Consider the following 20,502-nt stretch of genomic DNA (forward strand, 5'->3'; position numbering starts at 1 on the left):
CAATTTACACCTCTTTAACTTGAGATTATCCCTCTCTCCAGTTGCACTGTCTGGGTCGGTAAAGACTTAATTACTGCAAAGACTCGCATTCAAAGTATCATCTTGCATCATTGGCCTTGTCTATATATGGAAGAGAGGGAAAATCTCTCTCAAGTGCCTCTGATGATGCCACCGCAAAGTCATGTGGCACACTATACAGAGGTCATTGGTTATAATACATAACATTCAGGGACAGCACGGTGGCACAGTGGTTAGCACTGCTGCCTCACGGCGCCGAGGACCCAGGTTCGATACCCGGCTCTGGGTCACTGTCCGTGTGGAGTTTGCACATTCTCCCCATGTCTGCGTGGGTTTCGCATCCACAACCCAAAGATGTGCAGGTTAGGTGGATTGGCCACACTAAATTGCTCCTTAATTGGAAAAAATGCATTGGGTACTCTAAATTTATTTGAAAAAATAATAATCCATAACATTCCTCCCCTTTTACTCCTGTACTGTGACAACTAATATTACTTTTACCTTTTACTCATGGTGAACAGTGATTATATTTTAAAATAGATTTAGAGTACCCAATTCATTTTTTCCAATTAAGGGGCAATTTAGTGTGGCCAATCCACCTATACTGCACATCTTTGGGTTGTGTGGGTAAAACCCATGCAGACATGGGGAGAATGTGCACACTCCACTGACAGTGACCCAGGGCCGAGATCGAACGTGGGACGTTGGTGCCGTGAGGCAGCAGTGCTAACCACTGCGCCAACGTGCTGCCCTGAACACTGATGATTTAGCCAAGTATTTTTATTATAGAATTTTACATATACATCAGTAAAAACGTCTTTTAGGTTGATGTCAGTTCAGCATAGATAGAATCCGTCATTCAGGAATCTTTGTTTTCACATTCTTGGTAGTCTGTTCCCCCCTTGGATCAGACATATCACAGGCATATCATCTGATAAAATTGGTCCTTCTTCAGCTTCTCCAGATGCTGTTGGTTCAACTGGTGTAAAATCTGAATTCAACTCAGTCATGATCACAGGTTCAAGGATTTCCAGACCTTGAATGTCAGAGGTTACCCTTTCAGATGCTGACTCTACTAATTCTCTTTTTGAAGTGAGGATTTGATCGGTGTGTCTCCTTAAAACTCTCTTGTCATTGGCTTGCACTGTATAAGAAAAAGGCCCTGGCCGGGATTCTCCGATATCGCCAAGTTCTGAGCCCGGCGTCAAAACCGGCGCGAGCGACCTGATCAAAAGTGCGCATATTCTGCTTCACGGAAGGGGCCAGCACGGGTGTCATGGGAAGCGCGACGGAGCAGGCCGGAACGGTGTCACAGACACGCACGGCGTAATTGACCCTGCGCTATGTCGCTCTGAAATTGACACCACCCGCACAGACACAGGCCAACACAGGAAGATGGCTGCCCGCCGCGCAGCGCCGAGGTTCCAGGACCGTAACATGGCGATGCTCCTGGACGCCGTGGAGCAAAGGAGGGAGGCCCTGTACCCTGGACACGGCCGCAGGGCCGCTGCCACACCACCCGGTGCCTGTGGAGGGAGGTGGGAGAAGCTGTCAGCGCCGTGGGCATAACACCCAGCCAGAGCCACAAGAAGCTCAATGACGTAGTCAGGGCAGCCAGGTTGAGTACCCCCCACTGTGCCCATGGCACCAACCCCCCTACCTCCCACACATGTGGCCCTGCTCCCCCTCCGCATGGGGGGGGGGAGCAGTACTACCCCAGCTGAGGCCCACATGGCTGCACCCACCCATGCAACTGCATTGGCAGGATGGCCTGTGAACCCATGCCAACATACACCCAACCGCTGGGCTGCAAGTATATGTCCGCCTAACACTGTTGATCTTTTTGTTCCTGCCCCTCCCCCAGGAAAAGCGCGCCCATAACAGCCAGGACCGGAGGGGGTCCACCTTAATTGCGCCACCTCACCATGCATGAAGAGAGGGCCCTGGACCTCGCAGGTGGACCCGACGACGGGGAGGTTGCGGATGCCGAGATCGGGGGCGCACCACCAAGTGAGACCTCCCCTGCCTGCCCCCCCTCTCCTCCACCGCCCCCCCTCCCATCCCCGCTTCTCCCTCCATCCCCCATTCACACCCCTCCTCCCATCCCCCCACGCTCTAGGGACTCATCCAGCGACCGGGGGGGGGGGCAGCCACACCATCAGGGGGGCAGCCACACCATCAGCCTTCAGCCTCCCGTCCCAGTCAACTGACGACGCCACAACACAGGGGACAGACGGGCGGGACACCACGACACAGGGGACCTACACCAATGACACGGCCACACAGGACACACCAACGCAGGACACCCACACACAGGGGACAGACGGACAGGACACCCAAACACAGGGGACGGACGGACAGGACACCCAAACACAGGGGACGGACGGACAGGACATCCAAACATAGGGGACGGACGGACAGGACACCCAAACACAGGGGACGGACGGACAGGACACCCAAACACAGGGGACGGACGGACAGGACACCCAAACACAGGGGATGGACGGACAGGACACCCAAACACAGGGGACGGATGGACAGGACACCCAAACACAGGAGACGGATGAACAGGACACAGCACCCCAGGGGACCCCAGACTTCGGGTCCAATGAGCGGGTCCATCAGCCTCCCGTCCCAGTCAACTGACGACGCCACAACACAGGGGACAGACGGGCGGGACACCACGACACAGGGGACCTACACCAATGACACGGCCACACAGGACATACCAATGCAGGACACCCACACACAGGGGACAGACGGACAGGACACCCAAACACAGGGGACGGACGGACAGGACACCCAAACACAGGGGACGGACGAACAGGACACCCAAACACAGGGGACGGCGGACAGGACACCCAAACACAGGGGACAGACGGACAGGACACCCAAACACAGGGGACGGACGGACAGGACACCCAAACACAGGGGACGGACGGACAGGACACAGCACCAGGGGACCCCAGACTTCTGGTCCAATGAGGACCTGCACGTAATGCCATTGCTATCTCCTACACCCTCCCCCATCGCAGAGACTCTCACCTCGATTGATCACTTTAGCGATGAGGTTCCTGGAGTTCCCACACCCACCCACAGACCCGATGCAGTCAGGGACCCAGGGACAAGTGAAGGAGATGATGGCTGGCTTGCAGCAGCTGCAGACGCAGGTGGTGGAGTCCACCCGCGTGCAGGAGCAGGGAGTGGTGCCGATCATGCATGCCACCCAGGCCGAAACATGGTGGCATCCACGGTGGAGGCAATGGCCACACAGGTGTTTCCATATGGGTCGCAGTATGCAAGGCCTGGGGCTTTCTGTGCAGACGGGGGCGAGGCCCAGGACAGGGATGCCCTCTCACTGGCAGCCATGAGCCAGAGCCAGCTACAGATCGCAGCGGCGCTCACCACTATGGCCCAGTCTCAACAGGCCATGGCCCAGTCTCAGCGAGCCATGGCTGGGAGCATCGACGCCATTGCCCAGGTGCTACCCACCGTCGCCCAGACACAGACAGGAATGGCCAACTGCTTGAGCTCCATGGCTGCAAACTTGTAGACCCTTGTCGATACCAGGGTGGGCCTCCAGGACTGGCAGCGCCAGGTGCCGGGGGTGCCTCGGTTGCTGGATCCGTTCACACCCCGTCCCATGGAGAGCCCCCGGGGCCATCGGGCGCCCAGAGGGAGGAGGAGTGCTGGGCCCGTTCCGTGTCACCCAGTAGGGGAGGTCCGGAATACCGCGACACCTCGGACTCCCCCCCCCCTTCCATCCCAGGTGCGTCTGGTGGGCAACAGGTAGAACAGGGTGGCACCACGCCATCCCGCTTCCCCGAGGCACAGCCTGCCCATCCAGGCAGGGCCGCGCCAGGAAACAGCTGCGAAAGGGGACCCTAGTCACAGGGCAGGGGTCACAGCATTCCGCCTCCACATCTGCTGTACCATCTGGGGAAACACCTCGACGTAATCATAGGGCCCATAAGGCCAGAAAAGTAGACACTGAGTAAATTGGCACGGGTGCAGGGCAGAGACTAGTTATAGGGGCTGGGGCACATGTACAGATGTTCTCTCATTAAACACACTGTTACACCTATGAAAGCTGCCTCTGTGCTCTGTCCGATGCGTGCGGGGGTGGGGTGAGAAGTGGGTGCCAGTGTGTGTAAGGGGTGATAAGACGTCGAGCTCAGGTGAGTGTGGTGCGTCCCCCACCCCCCCGGGTCGTCCTCGCAACCCCGCCCCCAGGCAGACAACGGGTCCGTGCTCTGCAGTGCCGAGGCCACATGCAGGGACCACCCAGGTCGAGGGTGGTACTGTGGCCATGAGGCAGACATTGTCTAACGATGTAGAGCCCGGAGCTCATCGCAGAGCGGGTTGTCATCTTCCTCCATGCCATGCAATAGACCCGCTTCCACTGGCGACCGTGTGAGCCCTGCCCCTTGTGCCGCAGGTGGATGTGCAATGGAGGGGTGGTGTGCATGCGGGTGGGTGGTGGTGGGTGGGCTGAGAGGGTTGGTGGTGGGTGTGATGAGTGTGGTCAGTGGTGGGCGGGGTGAGGGTGGCGCCGTACTGTGCTGTCCATGCCCATGCTCAGCGAATCCCCCCCCTCCTAGTCTGTGAACCGTGCGACTATCACCTCCTGCCATGCCAGCTGGCCCAGACGGTATCGTTGGGCAGCCTCCCGTCCCTGTCCAGCCCATATGTCCCATATATTGCCATCCACTCCTCCTCATCTGGGGAGGCATGCCCTTCGTTGTGTTACTCCCCACACATCGCCCCTCTGCTGGGATATGTTGTGCAGGACGCAGCAGACAACAACAATGCGGCTGACCACTTTGACGGGTACTGGAGGGCCCCTCCAGAGCGGTCCAGGCACCTGAAACGCATCTTCAGCAGCCCCATGCACCTCTCGACCACACCCCTGGTTGCTGCATGGGCATCATTGTAGTGGGTCTCCGCGTCAGTCTGTGGCCTCCGTATAGGTGTCATCAGCCATGACCGCAACGGGTAACCATTGTCGCCCAGCAACCAGCCCCTCAGCTGGGTGGGGTGTCTCTCGAACATGGCGGGGATGAACGATTGTGCCAATATGAATGAGTCATGTACACTGCCCGGGTACCGGGCGTAGACTTGCAGGATCCTCATCCGGTGCTCACAGACCACCTGCACATTCATGGAGTAGGACCCCTTCTTGTACGTGAACACAGCCCTATTATCCGATGGAGGCCACATTGCGACGTGCACCCCATCGATCGCTCCCTGTACCATGGCAATCCTGGCAACCGCGGCAAAGCCGTCTGCCCGGGCATCCTGTTGGGCGCAGTCTACAGGGAACTGAACGTACCGGACCGCGATGCCGTACAGGGTGTCGGTCACTACACGGATGCACCTGTGTACCGATGCCTTGGAAATGCCGGACTGGTCCCCACTCAGCGACTGGAACAATCCCGTCGCGTAGACGTTGGGGGTGACCAGCACCTTGACGGCCACTGGGAGAGGCTGTCCACCCCCAATCCCATGCGGTGCTACATGTGCCATCAGGTGGCAGATATGGGCGACGGTTACCCGGCTTATCCAAAGTCTCCTCCTGCATGCCCTGTCCGGGAGGTCCTGGAAGGATATGCGGCGCCGGTACACACGAGGCCTCATCGGGCGCCTCCGTCGCCATGGCACCGCTTCCTCCTCCTCCTCCTCATCCTGTCGGGCAGGTGGCCTGAGCAGCTGCCACCTGCCCCTCTGTGGCACACTACTCTCTGATGCCTCCCTGGCACACCCCTGCTGCAGCTCCCATAGGGCTACATGCAGGGCAGCGGCTCCAACCATGGCGACCAACATCGCTGGGTGATGGCCAAACATAACGGTCTGCATGTGGTGGGGGTAGATGACATTTCATCATTGCACATACCCCCCTCCGCAACCAGATGCCATGGCTACATGGTCGCCACTGTTGCCAGCTGGCACCTATCCAAGCAAACCCTCCCAACCCCGACCCCCTCGCCGACCCTCCTCACCACCCCTTTCGACCCCCTCCACCACCCCCCCATCCCGACATGCCCCACCTCCCTCCCCTACATCCCCCACCACCCCCCCATCCCGACACGCCCCACCACCCATCCCGACACCAACACCAACACCGCCCTGCACTCCTGGCGGCCTCCGTTCCCGACAACCGCACCCCCCCCCGCAGCCATGACCGTGCCTTCTCGACATCTCGACATCGACATCCCCCCCACGCCGATGCCTACCACCTCCTTCGTCGGCGTCAGCCAGCATGATTGGTTGACGCCGTTCAAAAGGGTGTTTGATTCACGCAGCGTGAGCTGTGGTCATACCGGCGGGACTTCGGCCCATCTGGCTTGGAGATTCGCTGCAGGCCAGGTACCAGCATGCCGCATCAATTCTGCAGATTCTCCGACAGACGTGGCGCACTCCGCGTTGGCGTGGTTTTTCCCGTATCGGAGTTCCGGCGTCGGAGCGGCGTGGCTGGATTCGCGCGCCTCTCGGCGATTCTCCGACCAGGGACGGGATCGGAGAATCACGGCCCCCACCTTTGCAAGTGTTATGGCCGGTGTCCACTTCTCATTTGAAGAGTAGTTTCTTGATGAAACTCTTCCTCCTTGATCAAAGCTTCTCGGGGCTTTTCACAGTAACTTCATTGAAGCCTACTTTTGACAATATGCGATGATTATTATTATTATTGGTTTCGATGTCTGTTTACAGCAAGTAACTTTGGTTTTGTTGTTGTTGATCTACAATGGTAGTCCTGTCAGGCAGTAAGAGCAAATCAAACGTGGTTCTCAACTTCCGTTTTAAAAACAATATTGCCGGTGAATTTTGGGTTGTCGCATGGGCTGTATTTCTCTCGGATATGAGGAAATTGTTTACTCTTTTAACTAATTGTCCTTTGGTGCTTTGATGGCACTCTTCAATGACTGGACCAACCTCTGCTCCAATTCGTGTTTGGAAGGATGATAAGATACAGCTTCTTTATGCTGTATGCCATTGTTCCTAAGATAGCCCAGAAATTCCTTTGACATGAACTGAGTCCCTTTATCGCTAACTAATTGTTCCGGTTTGCCAAACCGTGCAAATTCTTTGTCCAGTCATTCGATTGTCTTTTCAGTAGTTGTCGACTTCGTATCATTATTTTGGACCATTTGAAATGTGCATCCATGAGGATAAGAAATACATATCCTCTAGTTGGCCCCGCAAAATCAATATTGTTGTTTTGGCGAATCACAAAGGTGAAGTGGTTGAAGAGGTGGAATGTTTGTAATCCTAGCACAATACCGACATTGACCTGCTCTTCCATTAATCTCTGAGTCTAGTCCTGGCTATTAAAATTTGCACGCTATTTCATCCATATGATGACTGAATGTCCCGTATATAGTTAATCAGTTCACACTCTGCAAGCACGAGTGATGAATAATGAATAGGATTCCCCATATACGTACTTCATTTTGTACCATTAGTTTAATTTCCCTTGTTTGTTAGGGCTTGAATTCGGATTCCTCTTCTCTTTGTCCAGTGGTATACCTTTCAAGATCATTTCCATGACCTTCCCCAACACTGGATCTGACCTCATGTGTATTTGCACTTGGGATGCAGCAATAGGTACACTATCCACCTGGGAATAGTACACATAGTTCTCCTGTGATTTGGCTTTGTCCTCCATTGGTAAACATGATAGAGCATTGGTGTTAGCATGTTGCTCAGATCTTCTATATTCAATCATGTAAACCAAAGGAGTTACGCCCTTGGCCCACCACAAGGTCCACCACGCCAGGGCCATGCTGGTAGAGACCACCCAAGCCCAACAGAGGTCCACCCCCTCCACAATGCACTGCCTGCCCATTCCCCCCTCTACCAGACCCCCCATCACACCTCCCCACCAATGACCCCTGTAATAGGGAGACCCACACACAGGGACTTCTGTAATAGGGGGGCCACGCAGGGACCTCCTTACCAAAGGGGCCCTCACAGGGACCACTGCTATAGGAGGAACCCTTACAGGGACCCCTTGCCTAACTGCAGCTCCCACAGACTCCTTCACACAGATCCCCCCCCCCCCCCCTGGAAAATAGACCTTGTCTGGAAACTAGACAGCAGTCCAGAGAGGGTCAGTCAGAACAATTACAGTTGTGAGACTTACCTTGAAGCTCCACATGTCCATTCCTCGAAGGAGTACAGCTCTGATCTACATCTGGTTACCACAGATCCATTAGCTGCAAGCCACTCATCGTGTTTTAGTGGTGCTCTGTGATTGACAGCTTCAACTAACCATCTGCAACTTTGATTCATTCATCTCCCTTCCCGGTTCAGTGGCCGAAGTGGTGAAACCTCAATGTTTATAAATATTAACCACATCAAAGAGAAGTAAGTGCAGTGCAACCACACGCTTAAGTGTATGGGGGCTCTGTGTGGGGGGGGGGGGGGGGGGGGGGAGTGCACCGAGTGATCCCTTGAGGCAGGGGGGCCCTGTGGGGATCTCCCTATTATAGGGCTCCTTGGGGTATCTCCCTATTACAGGGGTCCCTGTGGGGTGTCTTCCTATTACAGGTATTCCTGGGGGTGTCACCCTTTTACAGGCATCACTGTGGTGGGTATCTCTATTACAGGGGCCCTTGTGGGTGGTCTCCTTAATACCCTATTGGGGGCTGCCGTAGGGATTTCCCAATTACAGAGGTCCCTGTGGAGGTCCCCCTATTACAGGGTCCCTGGGCGGTGGGCGGAAGGGGGGGGTCACCCCCGTACCTGGAGGTAGGGGGGCACCCAAGTAATCTGGGGGTGGAGGGCTTCTGTGTAGCGGACAGGGGAGGGGTTCAGGGTTGCTTTGGGGTGCGGGGGGGGGGTGGTGGAGGCTGCAGGACCTCACTATCAGGCCACCTGCTCAAAATGGTGGCCTGATAGCACGATTCCCTTGGAAATCCATTGTATTGCATGCCATACATTTGTATGGCAAGGAATATGGTATTACTTGCCAGTTTGCACCCCCAGGGGCAACAAAACAGGTTACAATTCATCTCCAGCAGAAGAATAGTCTCCCAAATGGAGAATCCCACCCTGTGTCTTTCAAGATGCTCCAATGTGTCTTCTAAATTCTTCAGGTGCTCCTGTTCAGTCCTGCCAGGAATTAAGATGTGTCTTAAATAACACTGAACAATGTTGAGGTCACTAAGGATTTGATCCGTGGACTTTTGGAATAGGACCTGTTCTGATGTTATTCCAAAGGGTAGGTGCTGGTACCTCACCTGTCCTTTGTGTTTTAGAATAGTTAGAAGACGTTGCAACCTCAGCTGCTACCTTCACCTGGATGTATATTTGGGACAAATCTATCTTACAAACTGTTGTCCTCCTGCCAATCCAGCAAATAGGTACTCTATTAATGGTAAAGGATATCGGTCAGCACATTGTGGGCTGATTGTCATTTTAAAGTCACCATCTGGCTTGATAACTGGAACAATTGGGGTTGCCCAATTACTAGTCATCAAAGTCACGATCATTTCATCTTTGATTAGGTTCCCCTTCGACTTTTGGTCTGACAGCATATGCAATATGGCACAGTTCTTGCCTTTGGAGGTGCTATCAGGTTTTATCTTAAGTCGTGCCTTGACTTCGGTCATTTCTTTTCTTGTTTGGACTGAGACTTTAAGAAGAAACTTTTTTTTCTTTTGAAAACACCCGTCCGTTTCAGCTTTTATCCAGCTTAATATTGGCTACTATCGCTGTATTTTTCCTTTTTGGGCAGTTATTTCCCAAAAGCGGACCTCTCTCTCTCCCCCCGAGTTTGAGGATCGATGTTGTGGCCCGCTATGTGCGAAGGCTGGAGAACTCCCCAGCGTGATAAATAACTTTTTTACAGCCTACCCCACTTATTTCCTGGCTTTCTCTTTTTTAGGAGGTTTTGTTTCCTGTGCCCACAGATTGCGTAAATCGACTGGCACCACAGTTGGCGCTCTGCCTGAAAAACTGTTTTCTATTCCTGCTTCTGACTCTCTGAGGGTCCCCAGGCCACGGTTGCATACAAAATAATTAAGGAATGCTCATGAGTGCTTCCTATCACTTCTAAAATTAATATGCACTCTTAACAAGGCTAAAAACGCCATTCAAAGAACAAAGAACAAAGAAAAGTACAGCACAGGAACAGGCCCTTCGGCCCTCCAAACCCGTGCCGACCATGCTGCCCGACTAAACTACAATCTTCTACACTTCCTGGGTCCGTATCCCTCTATTCATGTATTTGTTAAGATGCCCTTTAAATGTCACTATCGTCCCTGCTTCCACCACCTCCTTTTCACAGTAACTTCATTTGAAGATAAGCAATAAGCGATTTTCATTTCATTTTTCATTCCTCCGGTAGCGAGTTCCAGGCACCCACTACCCTCTGTGTAAAAAAACTTGCCTCATACATCTACTCTAAACCTTGCCCCTCGCACCTTAAACCTACGCCCCCGAGTAATTGACCCCCCTACCCTGGGGTAAAGCCTCTGACTATCCACTCTGTCTATGCCCCTCATAATTTTGTAGACCTCTATCAGGTCGCCCCTCAACCTCCGTCGTTCCAGTGAGAACAAACCAAATTTATTCAACCGCTCCTCATAGCTAATGCCCTCCATACCAGGCAACATTCTGGTCAATCTCTTCTGCCCCTCTCTAAAGCCTCCACATCCTTCTGGTAGTGTGGCGACCAGAATTGAACACTATACTCCAAGTGTGGCCTAACTAAGGTTCTATACAGCTGCAACATGACTTGCCCTGGCCAATGAAGGCAAGCATGCCGTATGCCTTCTTGACTATCTTCTCCACCTGTGTTGCCCCTTTCAGTGACCTGTGGACCTGTACACCTAGATCTCTCTGACTTTCAATACTCTTGAGGGTTCTACCATTCACTGTATATTCCCTACCTGCATTAGACCTTCCAAAATGCATTACCTCACATTTGTCCGGATTAAACTCCATCTGCCATCTCTCCGCCCAAGTCTCCAAACAATCTAAACCCTGCTGGATCCTCTGACAGTCCTCATCGTTATCCACAATTCCACCAACCTTTGTGTCATCTGCAAACTTACTAATCATTCCCGACGGTCAGTTTTACCGCTCATTTATGGATGGTGGAGTAGTCTCCTGAAAATCGATCTTCACCTCGAGGTCCAGGTCTAAGTTGTTTCTTCTGACTATTTTACTGGAAAAACATCTGCATCGCCAGATTTGTCTTTTACAGTTATGTTTTAAGGGGTTTTGCTTTAACTTCCCAGTAGAGATAAAAGATAATCAGGTTGCCGCACGGTAAGTTACTTTTTAAAAATAAATTTAGAGTACCCAATTATTTTTTTTTCCAATTTAGGGGCCATTTAGTGTGGCCAATCCACCTAACCTGCACATCTTTGGGTTGTGGGGGTGAAACCCATGCAGACACGGGGAGAATGTGCCAACTCCACACGGACAGTGACCCAGGGCCGGGATTCGAACCCGGGTCCTCAACGCCGTAGGCAGCAGAGCTAACCACTGTGCCACGTGCCGCCCCTACGGTAAGTTACTTAACCAGTTGTCAGACTTTATTTACAGAGGTCATGTTTGCTCACAGTCTAGATAGAAAAGAGGGAAAATTTCCCAAGTGCCTCTGATGATGTCACAACATAATCATGTGAAACATTAGACAGAGGGCATTGGTTTCAATACACAACAGTGTACAACTTGAGGTAAGCATATTTAGGTCACTTACTGACTTCCGGGACTGTTGCATAGCCTTTTTATAAGCTGAGTCACCTCCTTCCACAATTCTTCCTGGATTCTGTGAGCACTGTGCAATGCATTAACCTTGGCTATCACTTACATCCAGATGTACTACTCTTCGGAGGGTGCATTTGAGGGGAAGAGAAAACAACTTTACTTGAATGTACTCCCTGCATATGCACTTCCGCCACCATCCTTCAGCCAAGGGGTTTGGAAGCTGTACTGCCTCACTTGACCACAAACTCCATGTCTTACTTCCACATTCGTTTAACTATCACAATGGCCCTGAAAATCTTCGGCTGTTCCATCTCGCTCCAACTCTGACTTAGGTAGAAATCCATGGGAATGGCTGAAATCCATAGGCCCGCAATTTATATTGTTGAAAGAGAATATGGGGCTAGGGATAACGACTGCCTAAGTCAGTGTTCCCATAAATCTACCCTCATGGGGTTGTCTTAGCGATTCTATTTTGATCCTGGAAAGCCTGCCCATTTCACTGTTAGAGGTTCCCAGTGAGCGTATCTCATTATTTATTCAAAGGTGTGCCCACCTTCCCTCTTGAAGACAGTCTTTTTCGTAAAATTGCAACTATTAATTCTTCTTTTCTGAGGCCAAGATTCAAAAGTGAAGCTGCACTGTTGTGATGGCCACAAAACTATGAAAGGTGAATTGAAATCACTTCCAAGCCCTGTTGCTGTTGTGAAGCTCCCATCAGTCCCTGGATCCAAAGCTCCTGTTACATGGGGCTACACAGAGATGCTGCCACCAACTTATTTTAATTTCTTCAACTTTGGGTGTTTTTTTTCTTTCTCCCCAGGCGTGTGGCTCAGAGAGTTATTTTAGAACTGCTTTTGGATAAGTCTTTATTACTTTTACTGTGTTATTTAGAAAAAGAGAGTAAGTTGATGGGAAATATATAGGAAATACAGGTTAAGGATGGCTGTTAACCCTCCACTACCCTTCAAACAACATCTATCAATAACAGTAAACTTGTCTGGCTTGTCTTTTGACTAATACAAGCAAAGCCTTAGGTTCACCAAGTGGTGATAGAGTTGAGTTACATATTTCAAGATGATCTCCAGCTGAGTTCTGGAGCTGGTAAGGCCAATGGCTGTCAAGGTCACTTTAGCCCTGAACCTTTTCACCTTTATCTCGTCCCAGATTATGCAGGGGACATCTGTAACATCAATCTGTCTGCAGACTCTGGATGTATCAAGCAGGTGACTGGTGTTCAGTTTGTTAGAGCTAGAAACATCATCACTTTGCCTGTGGGCAATTGATCTAAGCACAAGAAAGCTTTCGTATTTTCCACATGGTTGGATTTCCCATTGTCCGGGACATCATTAATTGTAAATAAAAGCGCTTGTACACATTAATCAACTGAAATAGTTATCTTGCGATCAATATTTTAGCAGCTTGCAACTGTGTGAACAGAATCATGCGGGTAACTGTTTTTTTCACTAGTAACACAGTGATGGCCCCATTTAAAGGCAATCTGTTGTTCCTTGTTCATCTTTCATTCCCATTCTTATTTTTATTTGCAAAGAAACGTGCATAGCTGACTGCTGGAAGAGATGAAGGCTATCCTTTAATGCACATTTAGCGTTCATTTCTATAACTGATTTGCAGAAAACTGGTTCTAAAGTGCATGATCTCATTAACCATAAGGAGGATTTGCTTTGGAGCAGGAAGAGTGCTATGTTTGGCAGCTGCTTTCTTTTGTTAATGAGTGTTCCTGTTCTCCCTTAAGATGCGACCTGGAAGAAGAGACCATTATCTTCGTACAGGACAGAAATATGGCAGCTGCATACAGCTGCTGAACACAGATGCAATGATGTGCATGAAGCCACAAGCAAAATCAGCAAACGCACCAAAAAAACCTGATCAAACAATGTTTCTGATGCTTGGTTAGTTCAGGAGCTGTCCTACAACAAGCCTGGAGAAAAGATCATGAATTGCCATCTGCTGAATAACTTGTATCTTTGCTCTTCAATGAAGAATCAACATGAACTTGCTGGAGTGACATGTTACTGAACATCACCGAGTCTATTATTCAGGTGCTTGAGGAACAGGGGAATTCAGCTGGACAAACAGCTTTGCCAAGTGTGAGAATCATTTGGCAGTTTCTCACAAAGATTTCTCAATAATTATCCCATCAATTACCCATTTACCCCTTGCATGAACAGCTGCCGCATCTTTTACTTTGCGCTGGAAAAAACAATCACCACAGCTATATTTAAAGAGCTAACCAGCCACATTTTCCCCCTCAACTGCTTCCTGAGCCATTAAACTGAAACTCTCTGCATACTCTGTCACTCAAGTTCCATTGAACACTATTGTGCCAAATATTATGTGTGTGTGTGTCTTGCTGAAATCTTGTGCCTCTTTTCACTGCTTGGTGCTGTGCGTCTGTGAGATGACTGACAGCCAAGTGTCCATGTGCTACTCTTAAACTTGAGGTGCATTGTACCTCTCTGACCATGGGCTTCAGATAGTCCAGTGACATGCTGCATAATTTCTTTTTAAAAAAAATATATTTATTAAAGTTTTTTAACAACACAATTTTTTCCCCCTTATAAACAATAACCCCCCCCCCCCCCCCGTAACAAAATAACACAAAATCGAACTGAGCAAGATATATACATGGCAAAATGGTATATTTACATAGTTTTATACACTGGCTCTCGCCCGCACGTGCCAGTTTCCCCCACCCTCCATGTTATCTCCTGCTCCTCCATCCCCTCAAACAATCTCTCGTCCCCCCCCCCCCCCCCCCCCTGCCCGCCCCAGGGTTGCTGCTGCTGCTGACCGACCTTCCTCTAACGCTCCGCGAGGTAGTCTCGGAACGGTTGCCACCGCCTGTAGAACCCCTGCGCAGACCCTCTCAAGGCAAACTTGATCCTCTCCAGCTTTATGAACCCAGCCATGTCGTTTATCCAGGCCTCCACGCTAGGGGGCTTCGCCTCCTTCCACAATAGCAAGATCCTTCGCCAGGCTACTAGGGACGCAAAGGCCAGAATTCCGGCCTCTTTCGCCTCCTGCACTCCCGGCTCATCCACTACTCCGAATATTGCTAGCCCCCAGCTTGGCTTGACCCGGACTTTCACCACCTGAGATACTGCTCCCGACACTCCTCTCCAGAACCCTCCAGTGCCGGGCATGACCAAAACATGTGAACATGGTTCGCTGGACTCCCTGAACACCTTCCACATCTGTCCTCTACCCCAAAGAAAATACTCAACCTCGCCCCCGTCAAGTGCGCTCTGTGAACCACCTTAAATTGTATCAGGCTGAGCCTGGCACATGAGGAGGAGGAATTAACCCTACCCAGGGCCTCAGCCCACAAACCTTCCTCGATCTCCTCCCCCAGCTCCTCCTCCCATTTACCCTTCAACTCTTCTGCTAGGGCTCCCCCCTCTTCTTTCATCTCTTGCCGAAACCTTGCCCTCCCCGACCCATACACCCGAGATCACCCTGTCTTGAATTTCTTGTGCCAGGAGCAGCGGGAATTCCCTGACGTGTCGCCTCACAAAAGCCCTCACCTGCATATATCTAAATGCATTTCCCGGGGGTAGCTCAAACTTCTCCTCCAGTGCCCCTAGGCTCGCAAATGTCCCGTCAATGAACAGGTCCCTTATTCTTCTAATCCCCGCCCGATGCCAGCCCTGGAACCCCCCGTCCATCTTCCCCGGGACAAACTGGAGGTTACCCCTGATCGGGGACCGCACCAAGGCTCCCACTGCACCCCTGTGCCGTCTCTACTGGCCCCAGATCCTTAACGTTGCCACCACCACTGGGCTCGTGGTATACTTTGATGGCGAGAACGGCAGCGGTGCCGTCACCAACGCCCCCAAGCTCATTCCTTTACAGGACGCCATCTCCATCCTCTTCCATGCCGCCCCCTCTCCCTCCATAACCCACTTGCGGATCATCGCCACATTTGCTGCCCAGTAGTAGCTCCCTAGGTTTAGCAGCGCCAGCCCTCCTCGGTCCCTACTGCATTCCAGGAACCCTCTCTTTACCCTCGGGGTCTTATTAGCCCACACAAACCCCATAATACTCCTACCTACTTGCTGCATAATTTCTATAATGAGACGATGAACATAGATGCACTGAAGAGGAAGCTTTATAAATCCATGAGGGAGAATGAAATAGAAGATAATATTAATAGGGTTCGATGAAGTAAGACGTAAGGAGTTTGAATGTGGAGCTTAAATACCAGCACGGGCTAGTTTGTCTGATGGCTTGTGTTCTGTGCTGTAAATTCCATGGGCAGGATTTTCTGGCCTTCCTGGCTGGCTGGATCTTCCAGTTCCACTCACGTTGATCCCCCTGCGGCTGGCTCCCCGGCGGTGGCACGCGTGAGCCATGCAAAGGCCCGTATACTTTGGTGGGACCAATGGCTTGCCTCATCCACATGAGAAAACCTGCCATGTGGGGGGTTGGAAGATCCCAGCCTATGTAATTAAATTCAGTTGACGACATAGTCTAACTCTTCCATTTCTGAAACTTGTGAAGTCATGGAAGAAGAATGCTGAAATAGTAAAGATGTATTGTCATCAAGAGAAACATCAATGGTGGTTTACATTTGTTGCTCCAGTGGGGTCCTGCAAGCTTCTCAGCTCCAGGGTCCCAGGTTCGATTCCTGTCTTGGGTCATTGTCTGTGCGGAGTAGGCATGTTCTCCCTGTGTCTGCGTGGGTTCCCAAGGGTGCTCCAGTTTCCTCCCACAAGTCCTGAAAGACGTGCTGTTAGGTGATTTGGACATTCTGAATTCTCCCTCTGTGTACCTGAACAGGCGCTGGAATGTGGCAACTAGGGGCTTTTCACAGTAACTTCATTGCTGTGTTAATGTCAGCCTACTTGTGACAATAAATATTATTATTGTTCATTCACTCTGCTCTGTGAACCAACAGACTTCAAGGCAATAATGAATTTTTTGGGCAGCACGGTAGCACAGTGGTTAGCACAATTGCTTCACAGCTCCAGGGTCCCAGGTTCGATTCCCGGCTTGGGTCACTGTCTGTGCGGAGTCTGCACGTTCTCCCCGTGTGTGTGTGGGTTTCCTCCGGGTGCTCCGGTTTCCTCCCACAGTCCAAAGATGTGCAAGTTAGGTGGATTGGCCATGCTAAATTGCCCTTAGTGTCCAAAATTGCCCGAAGTGTTGGGTGGGGTTACTGGGTTATGGGGATAGGGTGGAGGTGTGGGTTTGGGTAGGGTGCTCTTTCCAAGAGCCGGTGCAGACTTGATGGGCCGAATGGCCTCCTTCTGCACTGTAAATTCTATGATGATTGAAGCTCCTAAATATGGATATTTTTATTCAATTTGGAATGAATCACTTAATCTGTCAATGCCTAAATAGCAGCATTCTGAGTATTCATGACAGATGTTATTACTGGCATTACGGCCTCTGCCATGGGAAACTGCAACAAATATTCCTGGAGATGTCACACAATCGAGATTGACAGAATACTTTCCCTCCAAAGTATTGATACATTATATTATCTGTCATGTGATAATTGCTGGTAAGGAAAGATCCCCAGTGGCTCGAACACTCATCAAAGCTTCAAATATATCCTTATTTTAAAGGCTGAACCTTAGAGATCAGGATTGCTGTCTTCATCAGTGGTAGATGGGATTGATCATATTCTCTGATCTGCTTCTTCATGCTCCTCCTATGTTTCATTCTATGTTCCAGCTCCATCTGCTCTAAATCACTTGTGTTCCATCACATTCCATCCACTGAACTCTTCTCAAGTCCACTTCCTAAACTGTCTGGGATAAATGGGCATGTCAGAATGTGGGAGATTGGTGGGATGCATTGTTCAATGTAAGAAATGGGAGGTGCTAATGCTAATGCTAACGCACCTGCTAATGGTCGCATTCCTAGCATTGTTTGGCATCTTTGAATTTGTCTATATATGTGTTTCTGGAGCATACCTCTTCATTCACCTGAGGAAGGAGCAGCGCTCTGAAAGCTAGTGACATCAAAACAAACCTGTTGGACTTTAACCTGGTGTTGTAAGACTTCGTACAATGTAAGAAAGAAGGAGATAGACAGATTTTTAATCAGTAATGGGTTGAAGTGTTATGGAGAATGGGCAGGAAAGTGGAGTTGAGGTCATGATGAGATCAGCCATGATCATACTGAATTGCGGAGCAGACGCGAGAGCTGAATTACCTAATCCTGCTCCTAGTTCTTATGTATGACCCAATCTTTTCATTGCAACTTGGTGACACATAGCCTCATCTAAACTATTGGCACAGATCTGTTGTTCAATATATGCTTCAGTGTATGACTCAATAAGATGGAGACTCTGGCCAATATGTTTCCTCTAACCAACATCATAACAAAACCAATATGTTTCCTCTAACCAACATCATAACAAAACCAATTAACTCCTCATTGATCTCTTTGTCAATATGGAATCGTATTGCAAACAAATTGGCTCATCTATTTTCTTACATTATAAGAGCGACTGCACTCCAGAAGTGCTTTGGTGGCTGTGAATTGTTTTTTGTTGCCCAATGAAAGGTGCTTCATAAATACTAGTTTTTCCTCATGATTAACACTTGTTTGTTATTAAAATATGGGTTGTTGGCTTTGCTGTGAGGGCAGCAGTTGTTGCCCATTCCCAATTGCCTTTGGTGGTGGTGACCCGTCTTCTTGAATCGCTGCAATCCATGTTAGATGGTGCCAGGCCTTCTACTTGTCCATCTGCTATTTCAAAGTTTAATTTCGTGGGTTTATTCTTCAAAAATACAGAGAAGATACTGGTTTGTTGGTCCACCTCCCATTCTAAGCATTTCCCTCTTATTTTGCACTCCTTTATCTTTTAAAAACTTGAAGCATGCATTGAGTAGTTTACATTGTAGCATATCTGTAAGGATCCTCCTGTTAATCCCCGTTTGCCCCTTGTTTAAACCGGGGCCGGTTTAGCTCACTTGGTTAGACAGCTGGTTCGTGATGCAGAGCAAGGCCAACAGCGCAGGTTCAATTCCCGTACCTCAAGTTATTCATGGAGGCTCCACCTTCTCAACCTTGCCCCGTGCCTGAGCTGTGCTGATTGTCAGGTTAATCACCACCAGTCAGCTCTCCCCCCCAAAGGGGAAAGCAGCCCATGGTCATCTGGGATATGACAACTTCACCTTCACCACCTCAGTCATTGGCGTGTTCAAGACTGAAGCAGGAATTTCTACCCCCCCCCCCTCCCCTAGTGTGATTTCTGGTGGAAGAGGCGGCTCGGTGGTGGGATCTCCCTGTTCTGTTGATGTTTACGCTATTTTGCATGACTCATCTGCCACCAGGGAACCTGCCACGGGGGGGCATCGCCTTCAGCGAGACCAGAAGAACCTGCTGGCTAGAAGTGCTGGATAATCTGCCCCCAGATTGCCCGATGTTTGGACAATAAGACAATCATTTTTAAAAAAAAATGTATTTTATTACAAACATGTATCAAAACAGGTTACAGTGAACAACACCCCGGGAAACATGCTACAATCAGCTATACAGTCCGTACAGATTTTTCATCTTTTTCACACACCCCCCCACCCCCCCTGCCCCCCGCGACGAACAGTCCCTCAAACACGGTCACAAATATCCCCCACCTTTTCTCAAACTCCCCTGCTGAGCCCCTTAACACATACTTTATCTTCTCTAATCGCAGGAAGTCGTACAGGTCACCCAACCAAGCTGCTACCCCCGGTGGCGATGCCGACCGCCACTCCAGCAAAATTCACCGCCGTGCAATCAGAGAGGCGAAGGTCAAGACATCGGCCTTCCTCCTCATCATGAACTCCGGCTTCTCTGAAACCCTAAATATCGCAACCAAAGGGTCCGGGTCCACCTCCTCCTCCACTATCCTGGCTAAGACCGCGAACACTCCCGCCCAGAATCTTCCCAATTTTTCGCAACCACAAAACATGTGCGCGTGATTCGCTGGTCCCCGCCCACACCTCTCACACTCATCTGCTACCCCCGGAAAGAACCCATTCATTCTCGCCCGAGTCATATGCACCCTGTGCACCACCTTAAACTGTATCAGGCTCATCCTTGCAGAAGAGGAGGTCCCGTTTACCCTTCGCAGTGCCTCACTCCATACTCCCCAATTGATCTCCCCTCCCAACTCCACTTCTCATTTCTCCTCGATCTTCATCACCCGCTCGCCTACCTGCTCCCCCAGCCACTTGCATATATCCCCACTAGTATATATCCCCAATTCTTCCCTCCCTTTCCACATGCGGAAGCAGCAGTCGCTCCAGCAGGGTGTATCCCAGAAACCTAGGGTACCCACTCCAGACCTTTCGTGCAAAGTCCCTAACCTGAAGATACTTGAACTCACTCCCCCTCGGCTACTCTACCCTCTCCCTTACCTCCTGCAGACTGTCAAATCCTTCCTCCAAATACAGATCCCTCACCTTGACCAACCCCACTTCCCTCTACCTCGCGTAAACACTATCCATCCCCCCCGGCTCAAACTCGTGATTCTCGCACAGCGGCGTTAGCACCGACGTCCCTTCCATCCTAAAATGCCTCCTCAACTGATTCCATATCTTTACTGTGGACTGCACCACTGGGCTCCTTGAATACCTACTCAGAGCCAGCCACCCGTCTGTTGGGTGGCGCATGACACGCTGTAGCAGGGGGTCAGCCGCAGTCTCGCGGTGAATTTGGACGAGGCGTTCATCCGTGGCTGGTAGATTGGAGGCCACGAAGGCCACATAGGCGTCAACCTGGCAGACGAATCCCGCTGGGTCATACAGG

General features: G+C 50.6%; 1 long non-coding RNA gene across 1 annotated transcript in view; it reads left to right on the top strand.

The window, feature by feature from the left end:
• Positions 1 to 14,054, top strand: part of LOC140391420 (uncharacterized) — a 70,593-nt gene extending 56,539 nt beyond the window's left edge. The window contains exons 2-3 of the long non-coding RNA XR_011935059.1: positions 11,351 to 11,534; positions 13,490 to 14,054. This is a non-coding gene — a long non-coding RNA (uncharacterized lncRNA). The remainder of the gene's footprint in view (positions 1 to 11,350; positions 11,535 to 13,489) is intronic.
• The last annotated feature ends 6,448 nt before the right edge of the window (positions 14,055 to 20,502 follow it).

This window comes from Scyliorhinus torazame, chromosome 15 (assembly GCF_047496885.1).
Source record: "Scyliorhinus torazame isolate Kashiwa2021f chromosome 15, sScyTor2.1, whole genome shotgun sequence".
NCBI classification, from domain to species: Eukaryota; Metazoa; Chordata; class Chondrichthyes; order Carcharhiniformes; family Scyliorhinidae; genus Scyliorhinus; species Scyliorhinus torazame.